We start from the raw sequence: 25814 nt of genomic DNA on the forward strand, positions 1-25814 counted from the left end.
TCATGCTAGCAGGTGTCAATTACATCCCAAATGAACTTCTGAAAGTGTCAAAGACACCATCAGCCTGATCAACAGCTCACTCCTCTGAACTCCACTGAGGTAAGGTACAGTAATGGAGGGTGAGGGGTTTGGGTGTGGGACAAATATCCCAGAGAATATTCTTTTCTCTGAAGCCCAAAGGTCTTATTTCTCCATGTGATGCTGAAATACCACAGTTGGCTGTGTCCTTTATGGCTTGAACCCACCAGTAGTTATCTTCTTTTTGTCTTTTGACATTACTTTAAATCACTGCACGTGTTAAATTGCTTTTCTAAACCTGGAGACTGGTAGGGAGGCATAAGGCCTTCTGGGGAAAGGGATGCGGAGACACTCTGAAAGTTGGACGTCACAGGCTGATCTTCACATTAAGAACCCAATGACACATCCTTCTTGCTTCCCCAAGGAGAGACAGAGGAGCACTTCTTGGCCCAGAAGATTTTTACAGTAGTGCAGATCTGCTGAAATCATAGCTGGATAACATTTCCACCATCTAATTTGATATCAGAATTTAGCAACGTGAGGACTGACAGGGAGTGGGTGAGGATAGGTAATAACTAGAAATTCAAGACCAGAAAAAAAAAGTTCCCTGTAGATAAGTTAGAAGACACACAAATATTTCATTTTCTTCTCTTCTTACTCTTAAGAAAAAAAAAAACTACAGTCGTATTTCCTTTCCAGAAAAGAGATGTGAATATTTATGCATCACATGATGGTACTGCTGGTAACACTCAGCTTCTATTATCATCTTCAGAATGTGGTACAGACAGAGTCATTCCAAATATTTCCATGCTGTTATTCCAATGGCCAGCTTTGACAAATGAGAACCTGGATCTATTCTTTTCTGATTTCTCCTAAATGTACATGGTGATATTTTTTTCACAAGACATAAATTGAACCCATCCATGAAAGGATGCAAACCTTTCAGTGAAGAAAATGGAATGTTTATCTGCTGACTCAAGTACACAGGTGTCAGACATATATACCTCTGAAGCATTGATGACAGGAGTGTTCCTTCATCAGTATCTATTATGACAGCAGTACTAATAAGTGCAGGTCATCAGCCACCATTTTTTAGCTAGAGGGATCAGGAAGTATAAATAGTGGCTGTGAAAATGCCATGCCCCATCACCATCACTCATCCCCTATAGCATGACTGGCTGCTTCCTATAACTGCTTCCTTCATCATTTATTAGGATAAAGAAGTGGTGTCAATGTGTGGCATTCACTTGCCACCTCCTGAGAGGGCTGGAATCATGGAGACACCAATAGGCTTGGGGAAGAAGTACCAGCTCTATGCCTAATTAGCTGTATGACCTGCAGCAGATCACTTAATCTTTCTATCCTCAGTGGCCTTGAAGAGGATCAAGGGGATCAGAACATGTCACCTCAACATATGCCACTTTTGCATAATAACTATTTTGTGCTGAAGGCTTCTGAGTTTCTGAAATCTTTTTATGTTTCTAAAAGCAAAGCTTCCCCAAACAACTCAATATCCATAAATTTCCTCCCTGAGAGCAACTCTAACCTTCTCAGAGAGACGTCAGCACCACACCGAGACAGACATTGTCATAAACTGTCACATTTCCCATTTATTTTCATAAGTGACCATTTGTCTTTCCAAATAGTCATTTTTCTTTCCATAAGTGCCCGTTTCCCCCTGGCCTTTCCCCATTGAGTTAGGTACATGGACCCCACATTCTTACCACCTCTTGGAGTTCCTCCTCTCTGAAAGCTCCCATGTGTGTGCATCATGCACATGTTAATAGACTTCTGTTTATTATTCTCATGTTCATCTGTCTTTTGTCAGACTAATTTACAAGATCCCAGGTAGAGAACCTAGGAGAATCATGAGAAAAAGAATTTTTTCTCCCCTACAACCTCATCTCTCACTTATGGAATTTGAGCCAGTTCTCTTCCCTAAGTGATAGGGCGAGAAATGTGAGAGATGATAAATAAAAGTGTTTTGTCAACCTCAAAACCCTGTGAAAGTGTAAGGACTAAGGAATGCACATGCACAACCACCGAAGTCTTCAGCCTGCAAATCCGAAAGGCTCTTGCATCTGTTTTCATGCTCTGCTCCACCAAGCTGCCCATGGTTGTCTTCAGGAATACTCTGCTCACATGTCTTTAATTTGGATAGATTTCTGGCTGCTAAATCATGTAGTATAGCTGCAGCCACCTTCAGATATCATGCCTGAATTGAAGAACACTGACTATAACTCAAAAATGGTGAGATTTGAATTTAAGTACTAATGGAGTATCGATTTATTAACTTTCTTACTGCAATACATTTCTTGGTGCATGTAAGACCCTCATCTATAAGCTACAAACTTACCTATATGAGGTATAAAGTCAGTTCAGTGTAGCCTATTTCCTGAAAAGTTTCTAAAAATATAATATTTTTGACGTCAAATAGCCTTCCGAAAAGGATAATAGTTGTGTCAGAAAACTTTGTAAGAATTCTTTCCATTTCTTTTCTATTTTAAAGCAATTTATAATCTGTATTTCTGAACACCGAGGTGATACTCTTAAAAACAACAATACCAACAAACCCATAAGTCTAATTGTAACATCTTTATGATTCAAGAATGAATTTTGCTGCTTAATTCTGTTTCGGTAAGTGGTAATTCTTCACCTGCTGAGTAAGCAAATACCTAGGCTGGTGCAGTTTTAAAAACATTCAGAGTTAACTTAGTCTTTTGGGATTGAGTTTATAACAATGCCAAATTGCTTTGAATTTGGTCTTCCCTTCCCACTTGGTAATGTATCATTCTCCTACTCGAAAAATCTGGCTTAGAAATAGGCACTGTAATGTTACTGGGGGACGAAGGAGGTCAACAGGCTTGTGGTGGAGAATGGGAAGACAGGGAATCAAGCACCTTTGTGTTCTCAGCCCTAAATAACTAACTGTACCTCAAGTCCTGCTCTGTTCTGCTCTGTTCTGTTTTGGCCCATGGGAAAGAAAAATAAAAGACAGGAGAGAGCAGTGTCACGGCGGCAACAGGAAGCCCAGGAAAAGAGAAGTGGCAGCAACTGAGAGGGCCCGGGCGACACTGACAGAGGGCCTGACCACGTTTGCCTGTGAGGACAGAAGGTGACCCCAGCAGCCACCCTGCAGGGCTGTGTTTATCCAGCAGCAGTCAGCGCTTGAGCAGCCCCAGCTGTGGTGAGTTCGTGAGCAGGGTAGACCACACCCATCAATGGGAGAAGCATCTAAAACCTGGCTAGGGTTTGTGGAAGAGGTGGTGGGTGCGGGATACAAAGGGGATTCCAGGAACATGGGTGCTGCTCACCTGTCCTTGAAAGGTTGAGAAGAGCATTCATGACTTGAGCTGTCCAAGTAAGGCGCCAAGAAGGAACTATCCAAATGATGGCTATAAACGGACAGAAGAAAAGAACAGATCTTCATTAAATCATTACTCCACAGTTTTCCCATACTGAACCATTTCTGGAAATGTTTATAGGTACACAAAATAAGGCAATAAAATGCTCTTATCAATGATACTTCAAACAATGTGATGTTACCTCATGGTGACAATCCAGGAAGAATTATTAGAACTTTCCATTTGCTTTCATTCTAGACAAACAAAAGTTTACTGTGTCTTAGTCCATTTGTGCTGCTGGGACCAGAAAAACCATAGATTGGGTAATTTATAAACAATAGAAATTTGTTTCTTGCTGTTCTGGGCACTGGAAAGTCCAAGATAAAAGAGGCAGCTGGTTCAGCGTCTGATGAGGGCTGCTCTGTGCTTCCAAGATGGTGCCTTGCTGGGGCGTTCTCTGGAGGGGATGAGCATTATGTTCTAACATGGTGAAAGAGTAGAAGACAAGGAATTCACTCCCTCAAGCCCTTTTATAAGTGCCTAAATCCCACCCATGAGGGCTCCTGATGACTTAGTCACCTACTGAAAGCCCCACCTCTTAATATACATTGGTGATTAAGTTTTAACATATGAATTTTGGGGACACATTTAGACCATAGCACATGGTCAAGGCAAAGGAAAGTAAACTATCATTTAAAGAGTACATAAGCAGGCCCCTCTGAACACTCATAAGTAGATTGAGCTGACACCCTTGAAATAGTCCCCAGGAAAACCAAACCACCAGGGGCTTTATTCTCCATCCACAGTGATGCAGAACTTTCTAGCCATCTGTGACACCAAGCCTGAGCAATGGGAACTACTGAAAAGAGTTCCAGTCAGAGTAAAATATAAAAGGTATTTCATCAGCGTGAGCTGTAGCATAGAAAAATGGACTTGCCTGAGTGTGATTCTAGGGACAAAAATGCTTATACATCAGAGAGCACAAGTTCTGTGCCATTCAATGTGAAGTTGGATCCTACTTTTCCTAAGAAGCTTCCCTATCTCCACACTTCTGGGAGCAGGTCTGGGCTCATATTGATACCTAGAGAGCCCCTGGTTTCTTTACAAGAAGTCTCCAACTCCTTCTCAGAACCCTACAAATCCAGGGAAGAGTGTCCATTGCTTAGCCTCAGATTTCCTGTGTTGAATTGCACGTCCACTATTAAGTCAGCTCGGGGACCTTGTGCAAGGCACCTAACCTTGTTCCCTCATCTTGTACATAAGAGTAACAGGACCTACCACATAGGATTGTTGTAAGGATTCATTACATTGATACAGGTAAATCAGAAAACCATTCAAGTTAGTCCTCACAGAAAAGGTGGATCCACTCCAAAGTTACTTAGTCACTACCTAAACAAACACATTGTAAAGGTATTTGTTTTATTGTCAAATCCACTTCGCTAGCCGCCTTTTAGAGACCAGAGCTTCTCAAATTTTAGAATGCATCAGAATTACCTGGAGGGTTTCTTAAAACACAGATTGATGAGCCCCATCTCTGGATTTTCTGATTTTAATGGGGCCAGAGAATTGGCTTTCTAGGAAGTTTCCAGGGAACTCTGATATTGCTGGTTTGGAGACTACACACTGAGATCCACTGTTATAGGTGATTAGCTTCATTAAATATTCTATTAGATAAACTCCTTTGTTCTAAATAAGTTAAGATCAGGTTAAAGTGTATTTATTTATGACTTCATTCAAATAACTCATTTGAATGTATAAGCAAAAATATATTTTCCAAGGCTCTTTTAGCAGTCGACTCTTTTGAATGGGAAATTCGAGAAAGAAAAACGGTGACAAATTTAGGATATGGATATGAATTTGATCTTTATACATAGCCATCACCCAATCTTGCTGAACTTTGGGTATCAGTTATGGCTTGTTTTATGTCTATTGTTTTTATTTACAAAGCCAAAATGAAAAGCTGGGACTCGCTATGTTTTGGGAACTATAAGGCTGTGGAACAGATGGTCTGATCAAGGGCCTAGCGGGCTTTTCTTCACTTTCTGCAGAGTACCAGCTGCAAGGACTTCTGAGATCACAGGGAGAAAGAAAATCTCATCCCCTTGATGGAAAATGAAAATCCCTGTAGCATTTATGAGACTTGGAGAGGAAGTGGCTGTTCACTTCATGATACAGAGGAGTACATGGGGCAAGAACCCAAAACTCTAAGCCTGCTTTCCATCATGTTACACACAGAAAAGGGACACAGACATGCCAGATAGCCTATATTGGATACAGATGTCCCGAAAGGAGCAAGTTTGTTCTGTTCAACTGCCATGGCAACACCAGCTGCTTATGAAATTACGAGGAGAGAGGGGTGAGGGGGGTTACGTGTTCAGACATATATTTACAGTAATTTTACAAACCTCATTATTTCCAAAGAAGAGCAAGATGAAAGCAGCCTGTTTATAAGACAGACTCACCAAGTAGGCCTACCATCCCCCCTCCCTTGAACACCATTACTGCAATATACGTGCGCTAAATGGAGAATTGGCCAATTATTCAGAATGTCCAAGAAAAGTCCTCTTTGATTCAATCAAGTGTCTGCTTCAGTAGACAGATATAATTTATATAAATGGAATTGTATCTCATCCCCTTATCAAAGAAGAGGGGCCTAGACTTCTTGTATGAAAGTGACATCTGGCTGGCATCTTTTGAAAAAACATCCCCCACTGTCCTCTAAAATTTTGTTTCACTTTTTGTAAGGTTCTTGACAACAATTGATTAATCCAACCATTAATCAATTAATAAAGACTCAAAACAGCTCTGAAAACTAGAACAGATGGTTAAGGTCTTCATAATTTGAGGGAATTTCCAATGACTATAAAACTGAGGGAAACTGGTGTAGTGTCCGCTTCTGGCTCAGAAAGGCAAGGATGATACCAGTCAGAAAACTGGCCCGTAGTTTCCCATCTACGTGGAAATGCCAGATGAGGCACGCGATATGATTGCATAGATTTGGTAGTTAGTTTATGCTTAAATCAGTTGGTGTCTGAAACTCCCCACAGACTTCTGAGCAACAAAGGGAGGGTTGAAGGTGAACCCCCCGGGAAGGGAGGTCACCTGAGTAAAGTGCTCTGGGCACAGACAAGGAAATTTCCCAGAAAGCAGGGCCTACTGGAGGGTGTGGTTTCTCCTCTGGTCTATCTTTTTGTAAAGTTTCAGAAAGCCAGGGAGAAAAGATTGTGAAAATAAGTATAAACATACAGCAGATGCATTATATTCATACAATGTGATGGTTAATTTTATGTGTCAACTTGACTGGGTTAAGGAATACCCAGATAGCTGATAGAGCATTATTTCTGGATGTGCTTGTGAAGGTGTTTTCAGAAGAGGTTCACATTCGAATCAATAGACTAAGAAGATCCACCTTTATTAATGTGGGGGTGGGGGGCATATCAAGAGCCTGCCTGAATAAAACAAAAAGGCAGAGGAAGAGTGACTTCTCTCTTTTCTTGAGTTGGGACATCATGTTCTGCTGCCCTCAAACACTGGAGCGCCTGGTTGTCAGATTTTGCTGCTCCAGACTTACACCAGCAGTCCCCAACACTTAGTTCTCAGGCCTTTGTTCTTGGTCTAGGAGTTACAACATCAGCTTCCCTGGTTCTCAGAGCTTCAAACTGGGACTAAAATACACTACTGGCTTCCCTGATTCTCCATCTTGCATTTGACATATTGTGAGACATCTGGGCATCCTTAATCAAATGAGCCAATTCCCAGAAGAAATCTACTCATACGTATGTATATGAGTACATATAGATACTCATACACACACACAAGTATACACACACACATATATGAGATTGTATGTGTGTGTGTATATATATATATACACATTTTATATGCATATATATTATGCATATATATGTGGAGAGACAGAGTGTGTGTGTGATTTAAGAGATTTAAGGAACTGGCTTACACAGTTATAGGGCTGCCAAGGCTATAGGGCAGACTGGCAGGTGAAAACTCAGATATGATTTCTATACTACAGTCTTAAGAGATAATTCCTTCCCCTCTGAGAAACCTAATTCACCTCTTAAGGACTTCAACTGATTAGATGAGGCCCACTCACATTATGGAGGGAAATCTGTTTTACTTAAAGTCAACTGATTGTAGATGCTCATCACACCTACAAAATGCCTTCACAGCAACATCACAGCCTTGCCAACTTGACATATAAAATTAGCCATCAAAGGAGGGTTAGTAAAGGGACTACAGACATACCGTGTTTTATTGTGCTTCACTTTATATCATTTTGCAAATATTGTTTTTTACAAATTGAAGGTTTGTAGCAACCCTATGTCTAACAAGTCTCTTGGTCCTATTTTTTCAAATACATATGTTCACTTTGTGTCTCTGTGTCCCATGCCAATAATTCTTGCAATATTTCAAGCTTTTTTACTATAATTATACCTGTACTGATGATCTGTGACCAGTGATCTTTGATATTACTATTGTAATTTTTGGGGGGCACCTTGAACCACACCATGATAAGACTAAGAACTTAACCAATCCAATAAGTGTTGTGTGTGTTCTGACTCTTTCATCAAAACTGGTCATTCCCCCATCTGTCCACCTCTCCTCCAGCTTCCCTATTCCCTAAGACACAATATTGAAATTAGGTTCATTAATAACCTTATAATGGCTTCTAAGTGTTCAAGTGAAGAGTAGTATGTCTCTTACTTTAAATCAAAAGCTAGAAATGATTAAGTTTAGTGAGGAAAGTATATTGAAAGCTAAGATAGAACAAACACTAGGCTTCTTGCAGAAAACAGCTAATTTGTGAATCAAATAAAAAGTTCTTGAAGGAAACTAAAAGTGCTACTCCAGTGAACACACAAATGATAAGAAAGCAAAACAACCGTATTACTGATATGGAAAAAAGTTTTAGTGGTCTGGATAGAAGATCAAACCAGCCACAACATTCCCTTAAGCCAAAAACTCAAGAACAAGGCCCTAACTCTTCAATTCTATGAAAGCTGAGAGAGGAGAGGAAGTTGCAGAAGAAAAGTTTGAAGCTGGGTGAGGATGATTCATGAGGTATACGGAAAGCAGCCACCTCCCTAACATAAAAGTGCAAGGGAAAGCAAGAAGTCCTGATGTAGAAGCTGCAGAAAGTTATCAAGAAAAGCTAACTAAGATAATTGATAAAGGTGGCTACACTAAACAACAGATTTTTTAATATAGACTAAATACCGTTCTATTCAAAGAAGATGCCATCTAGGACTTTCATAGCTAGAGAGGGGGAGAAAAATGCCTGGCTTCAGACTTAAAAGGACAAGCTGACTCTTTTGTTAGGGGGTAATGCAGCTAGTGGGTATAAGTCACCAGTCCATTTATAACCATTCATCATTCAAAAATTCTAGGGTCCTTAAGAATTATGCTAAATCTACTCTGCCTGTGCTCTATAAATGGAACAACAAAGCCTAGGTGACAGAACATCTGTTTACAACATGATTTGCTGAATATTTTAAACCCACTAGTGGGACCTACTGCTTAGAAAAAATTCTAATGGCAATATAAAAAGAGATTAATCATTTTTGTTTTGTTTTGCTTTTGTTTGTTTGTTTGTTTGAGGTGGAGTTTAATTCTGTTGCCTAGACTGGAGTGCAATGTTGCAATCTTGGCTCACTGCAACCTCCGCCTCCCAGGTTCAAGCAATTATCCTGCCTCAGCCTCCTGAGTAGCTGGAATTACAGGTGCCCACCACCACACCCAGCTAGTTTTTTGTATTTTTAGTAGAGATGGGGTTTCACCATGTTGGCCAGGCTGGTCTTGAACTCCTGACCTCAGGCGATCCACCTGCCTCGGCCTCCCAAAGTGCTGTGATTATAGGCGTGAGCCACTGCACCCAGCCGATTATGCTAACACAACATCCAACATGAAGCTCTTGGATCAAGGAGTAATTTCAACTTTCTAATTTTATTATTTAGGTAACACCTTTTTGTAACTCTATAGCTGCCATAAATAGTGATTTCTCTGATGGATCTGATTAAATTGAAAACCTCCTGGAAAGAATTTATAATTCAAGGTGCCATTAAGAACATTTGTGATTAATGGGAGGAGGTCAAAATATCAACATGAATAAGAGTTTGGAAGAAGCTGGTTCCATCCCTCGTGGATGATATTCAGGGATTCAAGACTTCTTTGGAGGAAGTCATTGCAGATATGGTGAAAATAGCAAGAGAACTAGGATTAGAAGTGGACCCTGAAGATGGAGCTGAATTTCTCTGATCTCATGATAAAGCATTAACAGCTGAGGGGTTGCTTCTTATGAACTAGCCAAGAAAGTAGTTTCGTGTGTTGGAATCTACTCCTGGAGAAGATGCTGTGAACATTGTTGAAAGGACAGCAAATAATTTGGAATATTACACAAGCTTATTTGATAACGCAATGGCATCTTTGAAGAATATCAAATGTAATTTAGAAAGAAGTTCTACTGTGGTAAAATGTGATCAACTAGCATCACACCCCACAGAGAAATCTCTTTCCTTAAAGAGTCAATCATTACAGCAAACTCTATTGTTGTCTTATTTTAAGAAATTGCTACAGCCACCCCAACTTTCAGCAACCACCACCCACATCAGTTAGCAGCCATCAACATCAAGGCACGATCTTTCACCAAAAAAAAAGATTACGACTTTGCTGAAGGCTCAGATGATTGTTAGTGTTTTTTGTTTTTTGTTTTTTTTGGAATAAAGTTCTTCTAATTGAGGTATGTACATTGCTTACTTAGACATAATGCTACTGTACACTTAATCTATAGTATATTGTAAACATAACTTCTATATGCACTGAGAAACCAGAAGTTTATATGACTCACTTTGTGGATATATTCACTTTATTGTAGTGGTATGGAATTAAGACTACAGTATCTCAGAGGTGTGCCTGTATTTACATATGTGTGGACAGAGTAAGGCACTGTGGTTTGAATACTTGTGTCCCCTCTGAAATCCATGTTGAAACTTCACCCCCAATGCAACACTATTAAGAAGTGTGGCCTTTGAGAGGTGATTTGGTCATGAAGGCTCTGCCCTCATTAGTGCTCTTATAAAAGGGCTAGAGAGAACTAGCTCAGCCACCTTTTCACTCCCACCCTTCTGCCATGTCACAACACAACACTTGTTTCCTCCAGAGGGACCAGCAGCGAGGTGCCATCTTGGAAGCAGTGAGCAGGCTCTCAGCAGACACCAAACCCACCAGTGCCCTGGTCTTGGACTTCCACCCTCTAGAACTGTGAGAAATACATTTCTGTTCCTTATAAATTACCCAGTCTCAGGTATTTTTTATAGGAGCAGAAACAGACTAAGATATGGGGAATCCGAAAATGATAGTAGGGGTTAAAAACAGCAGGGCTATCATTACCTGTAGGCCTGAACGAGGAAGGTTTGGGGAGTTTGAAGTTAATCTGGACAGAGAGAATCATGTGATGGGGTGCCTTAGGAGAATCGTGGCCTTAAGTAAAGGGCTCAGCAACCTCAGGAAGGGAGCCAGAGAAGAAATACCCCAACTATTCTCTTCTCCCTTCCTCTAATCTCTCACTGGAGATTCCTATTGGCTGAGGCCAACTGAAAACCGGAAGCCAACATTGCCCCAAGAACTGCAGAGCAGCAGTAGGTGAAACAGAAAATGTGTGCAGGTCTTTGGCCAGAAAACACATTGGCACAGCCAGAAAACAATCTACATCTATCCTGTAATTTCACAATGGATCTGATTATGCCTCAAGTTGCTGGAGGACGTGCTAACATTAAACCCGTGACTAAATGAAGCCGACTTGCATAAAGGGAACATCATCCTGAAGACTCAGAGAGACCAAAACAAATTCTTTTTTTTTTATTTGCTCTGGGAGCCACAAGAAAACTTTGGAATTCTGGCATCACCTAATGGATGTATGCAAATATGATCCTGATAGAAAAAAAAATCAAAAAAATTAGAAGGGATGAAAAGACTGAGAAAAAAAGACAACACAGTAATATGTACAGCAGATGAATGGGATGGGGAATTATTACAAGGAAGCTACCAATATAATTGCAAAGTTAAATTTTCTACTGGAGGCAGTAAAATACAGAATTGAAAATGTAGTAAAAAATAAAAGGGGGCCAGGCGCAGTGACTCGTGCCTATAATCCCAGCACTTTGGGAGGCCGAGGCAGGCAGATCATCTAAGGCCAGAGTTCGAGACCAGCCTGGCCATCATGGTGAAACCCCACCTCTACTAAAAATACAAAAATTAGCTGAATGTGGTGGTGCATGCCTGTAATCCCGAGGCTGAGGCATGAGAACTGCTTGAATCCAGGAGGTGGAGGTTGCTGCAGTGAGCCGAGGCTGCGCTACTGCACTCTAGCCTGGGTGACAGAGCAGAAACTCTTTCTCAATTAAATAAATAAAAATAAAATAACATAAATAAAATAAAAGTGATGTGGGAGAGAAACTCGAGAAACTGTGGAAGCCAAATTCAATGGCATATTTGAGAAAACAACTTTCTTTCTTATACACTTTGCTGAGTTTCAGTTTTAAATTGTCAGGATACAAATTTAAAGGGTTTACTGCTTTCCAGGAAAAAAAAAAATCAATGGCAAGAAGCACCTACATCATAGCAGAAGTTTTGAGTTTTAAAAGTGAAGAAAAATTTCATAAGCCTTTGGAAAAGATTGGATGAAAGTTGTGTTTGGTAGTTGATCTTCTCCTCTGCAACTCTAAGTACCAGAAGACAACTTGCCACATACACAGAGCAAAATGTGCAGCGTGAGCATTTTATCACTTGACAATTTTAATGTTGTCAAGTTAAAGAGAAAGACTTATACATCTAGTTGCTCAGAAAATTACCCTTGCATTTTGAATAGTTTTAATTGGATGAGAGATGACTCAAAATTTAAATCTAACATGTAGTCAGCAAACTCTAATGTTCTTTACAAAATAACCTCAAACACGTTTGTCTGACTCATCTTTTTTATCCTATCACTTTCAGACAACTGGGCATGGAAGTGAAGGGTATAAAAATTTTGTTAAGGTTTCCCTTCCTCAGCATTCACCCTAAATTTAGAATTGAGAAGGTTTGTGTGTCATCAGTCTGTGCTGCAACTTGGAGTGAAGCTTGACCCTAGAGCGTCCCCTCAGTTTTAACTCATTTAGAAACAGAAATGCGTTTTTATGATCATCTTAAAGTCATGGTTGATGACACCTGAAACAATCATTGTTTTTATTTTGTACTGGCCACTGCCAACATGGCAAAACTTTTAGGTATTTGGGACATTGAATTAGAAGGAGTACTAAAAGTTTTATTTGTATCCTTCAGAAGCAAAAATGTACAAGTAATATGATGCCCAATTGCACCACAAGTTACTTGAGTAATCATTTTGGGCCTCTTTAAAATTCATGTTGAAGACAGCAGTGATTGGAGATTTTAAATTAGGGAAGCCTAATAAATCCACTCAGAGGCTGATATAAGCTGTGACCAATCAGTGCTTTACAAAATTTTTCATATAGGATCTATAAATGTCTTCTTATTAGTGCTGCTTAACAATTAGTGCACATTGTATAATTTCAACTGTCTCTTAAGAAGCGTAGAAACAGGTCATAAGAAAATAAACTCAAAATATTAACAGATGTGTACTTTCAAGGCTTTGAGTATGGATTTTAAGCATTTCTAATGTTTCTATAATGTACATTTATAATTTTTAAATCTGAAAACTTGAAAAATTCAGCATATACAATACGTTATATAATTTAACACAACCACATAAATATTCACAGCACAATATGGAAAGAAAATAAATCGAAATGTTGACAGCTTATATCTCTAAGTTGTAGAAATATATACAATTTATTTTTTTCATTTTTGCAATGTTTTAAACATTTTGATACTAATCATGTTTTAGATTTATAAGGGAATAAATGAAGGAAACCTGGAAGCATTTTAACCGTGATTTATCTTTGTTCTTCAAGGAACAACTATATGAAAGAATATCCCACATGTTTCACTGAGGAGTTTTATGACCCAATAATAATAATAATTACACTCATAAACACAATGACAAGAAGTACCATTTATGTGAAGGGTGTTCTGTGCCAAGCATTGTCTAAGCATTTACATTCTTAGCCTTATTTTATCACTAAAACAATCTTATGAGGTGTGTTACTAGTTTGATAAACATTTCACAGATGAGAATTCAGGCTAAAAGGGAGCAAATGGGAGTAAATAACTTGTCCAACAGCTAGTGAAGAGTGAGCCCAATGTTTAGACCAAAATATCTGATCTAAAAGCAAAAGGATAAAGATTAAAATTCAATATATGGAAAAGGCTTTCTCCCACCAAGGTCAAGACTTGTTTCCCTGAACCAGATTAGCTTCCAAGGGCAAGGGTCATCTTCCAGGGTGGGCACAGCCAAACTCATGAACGTCTGACTTTTACACTTTCACGTGGTCTTTGCCTGCCCACAGACTCCCCACGTGAGTGACCTGCACACTCAGCAATACTGGCTGGCCCCATTTCTACCAGTGTTTGTGTAAGTTTCACCAGTCAAAAAACATAGAAAAACAAATCGAGATCAAGACCAAGACAGAGAGAGGGAGAAACCCTGCCCGGGATCTCAGTGCAGTCAGCAGCCTTTCCTAACTTCCTGGAGCAGGTCAATCATCCTGTGATGTGTTATCTCAGCTCTTTTCTAGTTAGCCCTTCTCATCCTTGTCAGTGTACATTTATTTGTGAAATAATTTTTAAAGTAAAGGATGTCTTTCGTACTGACTGTTAGTACCATAAGGACCAGAACCAGGAATCTTTTTATCTGTATCCTGGTGGGTCTAGTACAGCCCCATTTTATGCCTGGTTTTCTGGTATATTTATTAATAGTCTCCCCTCTCACTCTCAAACAGATCTGGTTTGGATAATGAATTAGATGGTAAGCCTGTTTTGGCTTAAGAGTATCTTCACTGCCTAGGGTACCTGGCACATTTAGGGAGTTATCTACACATATGTTGAATGAATGAACTAATGAATGAAGACTCCCACTCCTGTCCACTGCCACCTGGGAACTCAAGTTCCAGTTGATCATTGTTTCCAGTGCTAAGCGAGAGCCTTCCATGGGAAGGTTTTGTTGAGTTGGTTCTCATGACGGTGAATTGAAATGAGACATCTAGCCCCCTCGTCACGTCCAGTACTTGTCAGGGCTCAACCAGGAAGGTACAACCATTTAAAATTATGGGATTCGGTATTTATTTATTTATTCATTCATTTATTTATTTTTTGAGATGGAGTCTTGCTCTGTCACGCAGGCTGGAGTCCAGTGGCCCAATCTCGGCTCACTACAACCTCCCCCTCCCGGGTCCAAACCATTTTCCTTCCTCAGCCTCCTGAGTAGCTGGGATCACAGGCACCTGCCACCACACCTGGCTAATTTTTGTATTTTTAGTAGAGAGGGGGTTTCACCATGTTGGCCAAGCTAGTCTCAAATTCCTGATTTCAGGTGATCCACCAGCCTCAGCCTCCCCAAGTGCTGGGATTACAGGCATGAGCCACCACGCCTGGCCTGGGATTGGGTATTTAATAGGGGAATTAAATCTCACACAATTGTGGAAGAAGCTGGGAAGTGAAGATCCAGAAGAGATTGGGTGACTAAGGGACTTGGTGAAGCTGTGAAGCCACAACCGTGTCATCGCCAAAGTGAGACCGTAAAGGGAAGTTCATGGCAAGCATGTGCGACTCCCCACAGCCTCCAGAGAATGATGGCTGGGAGTTCACTGCTGCCTTCCAAAGTTCACATCAGTTCATCTGTGCTCAAGACATCTCAAGACCATGCAGGCAATGGGAATCTGGAACATAGAGTTTTTGTATAACCAAGTTGACATAGCACAAACCAGAATGTCTTTCCTCTGTCCCTCTGTCCTTGCATGTAAACTACTCCTTTTATCTGTGGCACTCTTCGTCTCCCTCAGTATTTCGCAGGCTTTTCAAATGGTCCTGCATCCTGGTCCTAATATGAAATGTCCCAAGTGGCTGGCTCCAATTCTGAGCTTGCCTCTGAAAAAGGAAGCAATATTTGTTCACGTTCTTTGTGTACCCAAACCCTCATTATTGTTGCTGTTTATCTTGCAAGGCTTAATTGAGGAAAAGGACTGAGGCTTAGGAGGGCAGTACTTCTCCTGGAAAAGAAAACAAACTTTTCCACTTATGATGATGGGATCAAAATTATGCTTACACTGTAGCACCTGATTGTTTCTGCAAGTTTTTGGGGTGCCTAATCACTGTGTAAATATTGCTTTTATCAATAGGGATGGAAAATAACCCCTGAGATTTTAATCAACTTCTAGGGAGTGAAATAAGAAGCGCAGGCACTGTGTCTTTAGGGACCCCAGTCCTGATTAAAGCTGCCAAACCTCGGATCATCAGATCATAAGAAATGTCCACCCAACCTTTCCTTGGCTGTGCTGTCAGATATCCAGTTAGAATTGGGTGGGGAGAACCAAAGCCAGTAGACAAGCATGCAGGAGAGAGCCAGACAGTGCAGCACAGATGACGATTTGATCGGCAAGTGTATTATTAGGAGTATGTGTCCATGAAGTTGTATTCAAAATCACATAGACAGGAAATTACAATGACCAACTGAGAACAAGTGAGAGTTCAAAAATATGGGTACAATTTGTGACAGCAATAAGGTGTAGGAGCTGCAAATCAGGCACAGCATCTGGATTTATTGTCTGCTGTTGTCTTCCTTTATCCCTAGGGCCTATTGTGATCTTGATCCCTCTCTGTCTCTGTCTTTCTCTATGTCTATCATGCTCTTCTCTTTCTCTCTCTTATCTCTCTCTGTGTGTCTCTTTATCTCTCTCTGTTCTCTCTGTCTCTTTATCTCTCTCTTGCTCATCTCTATCTGTCTCTTTATCTCTCCCCTCCCTCTAGCAACACACTCACCATTATTTAAATGCTGATGCAGAGTCTGAGAATAGAATAAGATAGTCAACAATCCAACCCATACCATATTTAGCCAAATACATGCTTCCACCCAATAAAAGCCATCTGAGGGTGCCCTGCCTCTGTAAGACTATTGATGACACTTTGAATTACCATATTGCATCTACTTATCCCACTGTATGCCAGGCAGTTTGACTGTGTAAACTACCAGGATCACACTTGGTTGATCCAAGTTCGGGACAGTTGTATTTACAAATATACAAAGATACAAATTCTCTAGAATTTCCTAGAGGAAATTCTCTGTCCCAGTTTGTCTCTGTAAGATGAAACTCTCTGTCTCATCAACACAGACTGAGTGTTGATGTCATGACACTTGGTCCATGTTCTATAAATCTCCTTTCTTCATTCTGTGTCTTACCAAAACACCTTATCTGCTCTTCTCTTCTGATATCCAGCCTTTGCTATCATATGCCGTGATAATCTGTATCATGTCTTCTCTCTCCACTCAGATATAAACTTCCTTTAGCTCAGAATTTGTATCAGACTTATCTTTTTATTTATCATAGATATCTGCTAAGTATTCCTGAATAAATCAAGCAATAAATTTTAGGATCTTTACATTGCTTCACAGTTCAATTTCATTACTGCTGTAGCCATTTATGTTATGTTTTCCCTAGGAGTTTATGCCTTCCTTATATTTAATCCCACTTTTCAGTAATGGAGCCCTTAAAAATAAGTTTTTCCTATTAATTTTTAAAAGAACATCATTGATGTCAAAGGTATTACCTTATTATAGGGTAAAGTTATTAAGCTGCCTGTGAGGGTTTAGATGCATGATGTGTCATAGTGGATAAAATATTTTCATTATTTTAGGCAGACATGTGTTCTCCCATTTACTAAGAGTGTGACTTTGCAAATCCTCATTTGCAGTGTGGATAATACACTCATCTCTTGGATTGGCTGTGGAGAAAAAAAATAAAATGCATGTGAAAAACAGCACACAGTCCACACTCAATTCATGATTATTTGAAACATTTTTTCCTAATTTTCACACTAAATTCGTTAATTTGAAAAATCATGAAACTTTATAACTTGGAGTAAATACATTAGAAAGCACCTTGGGGGCCTTTTAAATTCTAGGATATTAAGTTACATATGTTTCAGGAAGGAAGGTATGCTTGGGGTAGATACACATCTAACTTTCTAATGTGACATCAAAGAGAAAACCCTGCCCTTTCACAGGATGCCAAGAGGTCTCTGTGGCTGAGAGTGAGTGACTGTCTTGCACCATCAATAATGTGTACTCCCATGCAATGGGGAGCCGAGACGATAACTTTACATCCACACCATCACCACCCTTTTCAAACTCCTGCTCCAGCTTTCTGTGAACACACCCCAGAGAGATAAGTAGAGTAGATGCCATTTTTATAGCATATCCAGGAGGCCAAGAACTCAAGAGGTCTGAACATACGACCAAGCCGTAAAGTCCCAGATGAAAGTCTTAGTCATGGTGTCATCTGTCAGCTCACTGGGGCGAATGCCTCGGGGCTCCTGCAGACATGGGGTGGAGTCACAGCACACCCTGGAAAAGGGGAGTCCAGAATGAGGTGAAGTGACCTGGAAGTGCTGTTCTTTCCTTGCTCTGACCCTCTCATCCCCATCTTTCTGTGTAGGATCATGATAGCAACAAAGGACATAAAATAGAAGTCTCCCTCACCACACTATGTAACTCTGAGACTCGCATGTATGAATGTCTCTGCAAAGCCTGGTCCTAGTGACTCCAACCAGGAATCTTTCATATTCCTGCACACCTTCCTCCCTGTGACAGCTTTGTGATGTGTCAGTTAACTTGGCTAAACTGCACTACAGGCCCCACCATTTTCTTTCTATTTAATAGTATGTTTCCGGTTGGGAGGAGCTACAAGTGATAATCCCTCAGAAGAGATAAAGGATAGAAGAAAGGCAGCGGCCAATCTGTAGCATACACACACCTTCTCACAAATATTTGATCAAACACTATTGTGTTCCTGTGAAGGGATTTTTCAGATGTAATTAAAGTCCTTAATCGTTGACTTTATCAAAATAAGCCTTTAACAGAGACATTAGCTCTTCCGTGAGCCAAGAGACTCCAAACAGCAGCTGAGTCTGCAGTTGTTCCCCTTTTACCCTGTGTTTCCTTGCCTGTTCATGATCTTGCCTTCTTGGCTGCCTGTCCTCTGGTCTTCAGGGCCGCTTAACCAGCTGCACAATTGTAAAGGCAATTCCTTGTAGTAAATCCACATGTAAAAACCATATCTCCTACTGGTTCTGCTTCTTTGTTGAACGCTGGTATACCCCCTCTAAAAGCCCATTGTCCAGTCATTCTCCAAGTTCTGATAGTTCTCCCTTCTAAAGTAGTATCTTAATATCACTAGAGATGACACTGCCACCGGGGGAATCCAATTCCAATTTTTACTTCTCCTGGTGCTAATAGAAACTAATTTATTTCTGCCTGTTCCCACTGTCAATAGCAGAGACCAGATGCCATCAGCTCTTACCAGAATGATTAGAAGGGCCTTATATCCTGTACTCAGCAAGCCACTGATATCCGACCTACATTCTTTGTTGGATGGAGGGCAAACTTCCATAAATACAAATCTGAACATGTCAGCCCCCACTTAAAACCCATCTTTGGTTTCCCACTGGGTGAAGTCTCAGATCTCAAACATGCCCTAAAAGCTTCTGCACTGCCTGGTCTTTTCCTACCAGTCCAGTCTTCTTTCATCCTCACTCCGCCTTTCCACTCAGTACCCTGGAAAGTTCTTCCGACATTCCCCACAGGGCAGGCAGAATAATAGCCTTCTGAAGATGTCCATGTCCTAATCTCTGGAACCTCTGAGTATGTTCTGTGATATGGCGAGGTAGAACCAAGGTTGCTGATAAAATTAAGGTTGCTAATCAGCTGACCTTTGCACCCACCTGGACTATGTGCGTGATCTCAATGCTGTTACAAGGGTGCTTACTAGTGAATGAGGAAGCAGGAGAGTCTGAGTCAGAGTTTGGGAGAGATTTGAAGATATTACACTGCTGGCTTTGGAGATGGAGGAAGGGGCCATGATCCAAGGAATAAAGACGATCTCTAAATGCCGGAAAAGCCCAAAAACTAGATTCTTTTACTTAGCCTTCAAAAGGAAAACAATCCTCCAAACATTTTTATTTTAACCCAGTGAGATCTATTTTAGACTTCCAACTTATAAAATTTTAGAATAATAAATTTGAATGTTTTAAGCTACCAAAGTTTGTAGTAATTGTTAGAACAGCAATAGGAAACTATTATATCTACAATTGGGAATTCCTGCCAGCAGTAAAATTCCCAAACTGGCAAGATGCTATCTACTTTTTACTTTTTTAAATAAAAATAATTACCATTATACCCTGATTTTCATGAAAGAAAGAACTTTTCACTTTTCACTTTTTATTTTGAAATAATCAAATTTACAGAAGACTTACAAGAATAAAGAACTCCCATATACAATATATCCAGATTCACCAATATTTAACATTTTGCCACATTTCTTTATCCTTCTCTCTTTCTTAATATATATATGCAAAATTGATATATTTATTATTGAAATAAAAATTTTAACACAAAATTAGAAGGGGCACAATCTCAGAATTAAGCAAATCTCATATTTTTAATAACTTAGCAATATTGTTTCTTACATTTTCTTATTTTATCATGGGCCAATAAAAAACTTCATTATGGAACAGCACTGGTTCATGGACAAGCATGCATGTAGAAACCAATATCTGAGTAAATACTTATATATTTTTATGCTTACTTTTAAATGACTCATTTTCAGAGAAGTCTCACATTCCCACACTAGAGTTGATTCTCCAATTTCGAGTTTATCTTGAAACCTGAACTTCTTGATGTCCTCCATAACATTTGTGTACAGCCCACTAGACTGTAAGCTCCTTGAGGACAGGAACCATAGGTTTGTCTACAGTAGAGCACATTCTCTTCAAAGTTACATTGATCACGTTAAGGAATTGACAAAACAACTGATAAAGTAGAGAATATAAAGTTCATTTTAAAACTATCATTGTATGAATCTCAAATGCAGACGCCAAACTCAAAAAGCAACATACAAATAAAGTTGCTATAAACATGAATATATAAACCTCTGTATATAGAGAAAGTTTCTTTTCTCTTGGATAAATACCTAGGAGTGAATGACTGCATCATAAGGTAAATGCAAGTTTAACTTGTTAAGAAACTGCCTAACAGTTTTTCAAAGCGGCTAGAGCATTTAGAATTCCTACCAGAAGTATATGAAAGTTCCAGATCCTCCATACTTCCCAAATGTAGTAAAAGACATACACATAAGTGTATAAGAAGCTTGACAAACTCCAAAGAAGATGAACTCAAAGAGACCCACACTGAAACATATCGTAAACTGTCAAAAGACAAAGAGAATCTTGAAAGTGGCAAGACAGAAGACTCCTCACATACAAAAGATCTTCAATAAGATTATCAGCATATTTATGATTAAAAACTTTTGAGGCCAGAATGCAGCAGCCTTTCTCTTTAGAACTCATAGAAGCTCTAAAAGGAAAAAAAAACAGTCAAGCAAGAATCTTACATCCAGCAAAACTGTCCTTTCACAGTGAAGGAGAAATTAAGACATACATTTTCAGTAAGCAAAATCTGAAGGGGTTTATTACCAATAGACTTGCTCTGTAGGAATGCTCAAGGGAGTCCTGAGGGGTAAAAATCAAAGGACTAGACAGTACCTAGAAACTATATGAAGAAATAAAAAGCTCAGTAAAGGTAAATACATGAAAATTATAAAAACTTGTTATTGTAACAAAGGTTTGTAACTTCACTTTTTGTTTTCTACATGATTTGAGAGTAATACATTTTATAAAATTACCAGTTTAAAAGCTAGTGTTATTTTAACTTTGGTTTGAGATTCCACACTTTGTTTTCTACATAACTGAAGTGACTAATGTATTAAAAATGATTAACTTATGCTTTTGGACACACAATGTATGATGATGTAATTTTGCGATATCAACAACTGAAAAAGGTGAGGATGATGCTGTTAAGGAGCAGAGTTTTTGTATGTTATTAAACTGTTCTAAATTCAAATTAGAGTTTTATAACTTATTTATAGTTAGTATGTTTAATATAATTCCATGGTAACCACAAAGAAAATAGCTATAGAATATACACAAAAGGAAATGAGAAAGAAATTTTATCATTTCACTACCAAAAATCAACTAAATACAAAAGAAGACAGTAATGCAGGAAATGAGGGACAAAAAAGCTATACGGCTTATAGAAAACAGATAGCAAAATGACAGAAGTCCCTTCTTATTAGTAATTACTTTAAATGTAACTGGACTAAACTCTGCAATCAAAGGACAGATATTGGCAGTATGAATTTAAAAAAAACACACACACAAAATCTAACTACATGCTGTCTACAAGAAACTCACTTTAGATCCAAATACAAAAATAGGTTGAAAGTGAAAGCATGAAAGAAGGTATTTTATGCAAATAGTTACAAAAGAGAATAAGGGTGGATATACTAATTTCAGGCAAAATAAATTTCAAATTTAAGAAGATTACAAGAGACAAAGAAGGATGCTATATACTAATACAAGATACAATACAGCAAGAATATATAGCTATTTTAAACATTTTTCAGATCTAATAACAGACCCTTGACTTACATGTAGCAAAAATTAACAAACTTAAATGGATAGATAGTTCTACAATAATAGTTGGTGACTTTAATGCCTCACTCTCAATAATAGACAGAATAACTAGACAGAAAGAAGATAGGTAAAGAAATAGAGGACTTGAACAACACAATAAGCCAGCTAGCTCTAACAGACATATAAGGAACACTCTGTGCAATAGACACAGAATACACATGTTTAAATGCACATGGGGCATTTTCCAGGAAATAAGAACCTTTGTACACTGTGGGTGGGAAGCCATGGAAGATGGTGTGGTGAGTCCTCAAAAAACTTAAAAGAGAATTACCATAGGATCCAATAATTCTGCTTATAGGTATGTACCCAAAAGAATTGAAAGTAGTGTCTCAATGAGATATCATTGCTTTGAATACCCATTTTCATGGCAGTATTATTCTTTTTTTTTTTTTTGAAACGGAGTACTGCTCTGCCACCGAGGCTGGAGTACAGTGTGCGACCTTGGCTTACTGCAACCTCTGCCTCCCTGATTCCAGCGATTCTCCTGCCTCAGCTTCCCGAGTAGCTGGGATTACAGGCATGTGCCACCATGCCTGGCTAATTTTTGTATTTTTAGTAGAGACAGGGTTTTCACCATGTTGGCCAGGCTGGTCTCGAACTCCTGACCTCTGGTGATCCGCCCGTCTTGGCCTCCCAAAGTGCTAGGAGTACAGGCGTGAGCCAACATGCCGGCCAGCAGTATTATTCTTAATAGCTAAAATGTGGGAGCAATTAAAGTGTCCATCAATGGATGAGTGAATCAGCAAAATGTAATATATACCTACAATGAAATATTATTTAGCCTTACGAAAGAATAAAACCCTTCTACCCATGCTCAAGCTATAATATGCATGAACTTTGAAGTGTAAAATAAGTGAAAAGTGAAATAAGCCAGTTGAAAAAAGCTAAATACTATATAATTCCACTTACATGAGGTGCTTAAAGTACTCAAAATTACAGAGACAGAAAATAGAATGATGGCTGCTTGGGCTGGGAGGAGACGGGAATGAGGAGTTATTGCTTTGTGGATATAGAATTTCAGTTTTGAAATATGAAAAGAGTTTTGCAGATGGATGAAGGTGTAGGGTGAGCAATATGGATGTACTTCATACCACTGGTCTGTACACTTAAAATGCTTAAGGTGGTAAATTTTATGTTAAATTGTATTTTACCACAATGTTATAAAAATTGAGAAAAAAACTTTATAAACTAATAGTAAAGTTCACTGTTTTTCCTTCTAGATCTAATTCTATCTCTTTTATGTTCTAGCCCAGGGTAACCAGCAGCTGAAATCACAAGAACTTATCTACCGCCCCACAACATAATTTACTTCATTAGAAAGTTTTCCACAAGCTGGCATTGGAAACATGGGCTTCTAGAAGTGAAAGAAATCAATTTATCCCCTGCTCTGGGCCATCCTGCCTTACGTGGCTGATTTCTAAACCACCACACAGGCCTTGTTACATTCTCCCTGCCGAGCATCCTTCCAACTTGTGTATAATAAGGAGATGAAGTTGAAATAAGACGTCAATGAACATAGTAGTTTTTTTAATCTAAAAAACACAAACAGGCTTTAAAAGACCATATGTAAGTCTTCTTTAGTTTCCAAACCACAATAGATGTATTAGGCATGATTATTCTAAGGTCCCTACAATAAATGAAATCCGAGGTAGTTCCAACAAATGATAAATTCATGGTGGAAAATAATTTCACTCATTTGCTGTCTTATCCTAGGTTTTGTTTTCTCTCCAAAAAATACATAGTTGGGGTGAGGGGGCAATACAGAAAAAAAAGAAACGGGGGGGATGATTGCAATGTTTACAAAGCAAAAAGGAAATTTTTTTGGTTCTGTGAATGCAAAATGTTTTGACAGTATTTCCAATTTTGCAGGACATCTGGTGTAGATGCTATCAAGGGCATTAGAAGTAAATAGCTAAATTCTGTTATTAGTTCTATTACTATTCTACCATATGGAAATATTTTTATTTTTCCCCTCAGTTTAATTCATTGTTGACTTGGGAGAAACAAAATCCAATTAAAAATGATGTGTGAACTGCTTGTCACCCAACTCTTGGTTGCCTAACATTGTGGCCTATTTTTTGTATAGAGACCCAGTTCTTGAATTAGCCTTTATAAATATGTTTCCATGTGTTGGCTTGAATTTTGTATAGAAATCAGAGTTGTAAAAAATTAAAGGTCTGGAAGACTCAGTCTTGTTAAAATGTCAATTCACTCCAAATTAATTTATGTATAGGTTCAATGCAAACCTAATAAAAATCTTAGTAAGTTGTTTTGTGGATAATGACAAGCTGATTCTAAAACTCATATTTAAAAGCAAAGAAACCTCAATAGCCAAAGCAATTTTGATAAAATAACAAAGATAGAACCCTCACACTACATAATATCAAGACTTACTGTGAAGCCACATTAATCAAGACAGCATGGTGTTGGTGAACGCATGAATCAAACTGATGGGGTCTAGACTCAATGACTTCCCAATAATAATGAACAAATCTACAGCCCAGATATCTGTTTCTAAATGCCATTTTCCAATAGAAGAAACCAGACCTCCTTGTAGAATTAGTTGAATCCCAGGATGGGACAGGGAAAACTTAAGATAAGCCTAGAGCATCTTGTGGTGCCAGAAAGTAAGGAAGTGCTCACAAAAGAATGGGGGCATGTCCAAAGCTCACAGGAGCCAACATGAAAGAGCTCCCAATGTCCCAAGTTTGAGCAAGTTAATGATAGATTATTTTTACCAAGAGAATACAATAAGCATCCATGAGTCTATGACATAAAGAAATGAACGAATGAATGAATGGGAGATAACAGCTCTCCCAATGAATAAATGTAGAAAGAAGATGGACATATGAATTCACCAATAGAATACCACAGTAATAATTGTTGCAGGCAAGATGTACCAACGAAAGCCAAAATTCATGGGTAAAACTTTGAGGAGAAAGATTATATGTGCCTAGTGCAAAATTATCTCCTTCAAGATACCCATTAATTGCTAAAGGAAAAATAGTAATTTTAAAAATGGAAACACCTGGCAGATGCCATCTCAGCCAAGTGATCAAGATTAACATCACCAGTAATAAGACATATTGACATCCCACATTTCCTGATTTGATACACTAAGAAGGGCTTATCATTTCTGTAGTACTCTTGGCCAACAATGCACAAGTTACATTTGTTCTTTGAAACACATTAGGCAAATCCAAACTGCAGGACATTCTTCAAAATAGCTGTCCAATATGCTTCAAAAGTGTCAGGTCCTGGAAGACAAAGAGATACTGAGGAACCATCACAGAGTGGGATAGGACATGGAGACATAAAAACTAACTATGATGTGGAATCCTACATTGGATCATGGACCAGAAAGAGAACACTGGTGGGAAGACTGATGAAATCTGAGTAAGTCTGTAGTTTGGTTTAAAGAATAATAATAATAACAAATAACGGTTTAGGTGCTGGCTCCTTAATAAAATTCCCCTAGTTACTGTAATGTCTAAAAATGAAGCCCCCATGGTGGGCTACTGTGACTATTCACTGCATTTAAGAATAAAGAATAATTAAGGATGTGTGAATAGATGGTAATAAGTTAATAACTCAGATGGTGCTGCTAATACATAACAACCCAAGGAGACAGCATCATGTAACGAAAATATTTTCACACTTCATAATCTATTGAACTCTTCTCTGCTTCTCTCTGGTCTCCAGATCTGTTGTTCTCTCTCTTTTTCTTTCCATCTGTCTTTC

This window comes from Pongo abelii, chromosome 4, assembly GCF_028885655.2.
Source record: "Pongo abelii isolate AG06213 chromosome 4, NHGRI_mPonAbe1-v2.0_pri, whole genome shotgun sequence".
NCBI lineage: Eukaryota > Metazoa > Chordata > Mammalia > Primates > Hominidae > Pongo > Pongo abelii.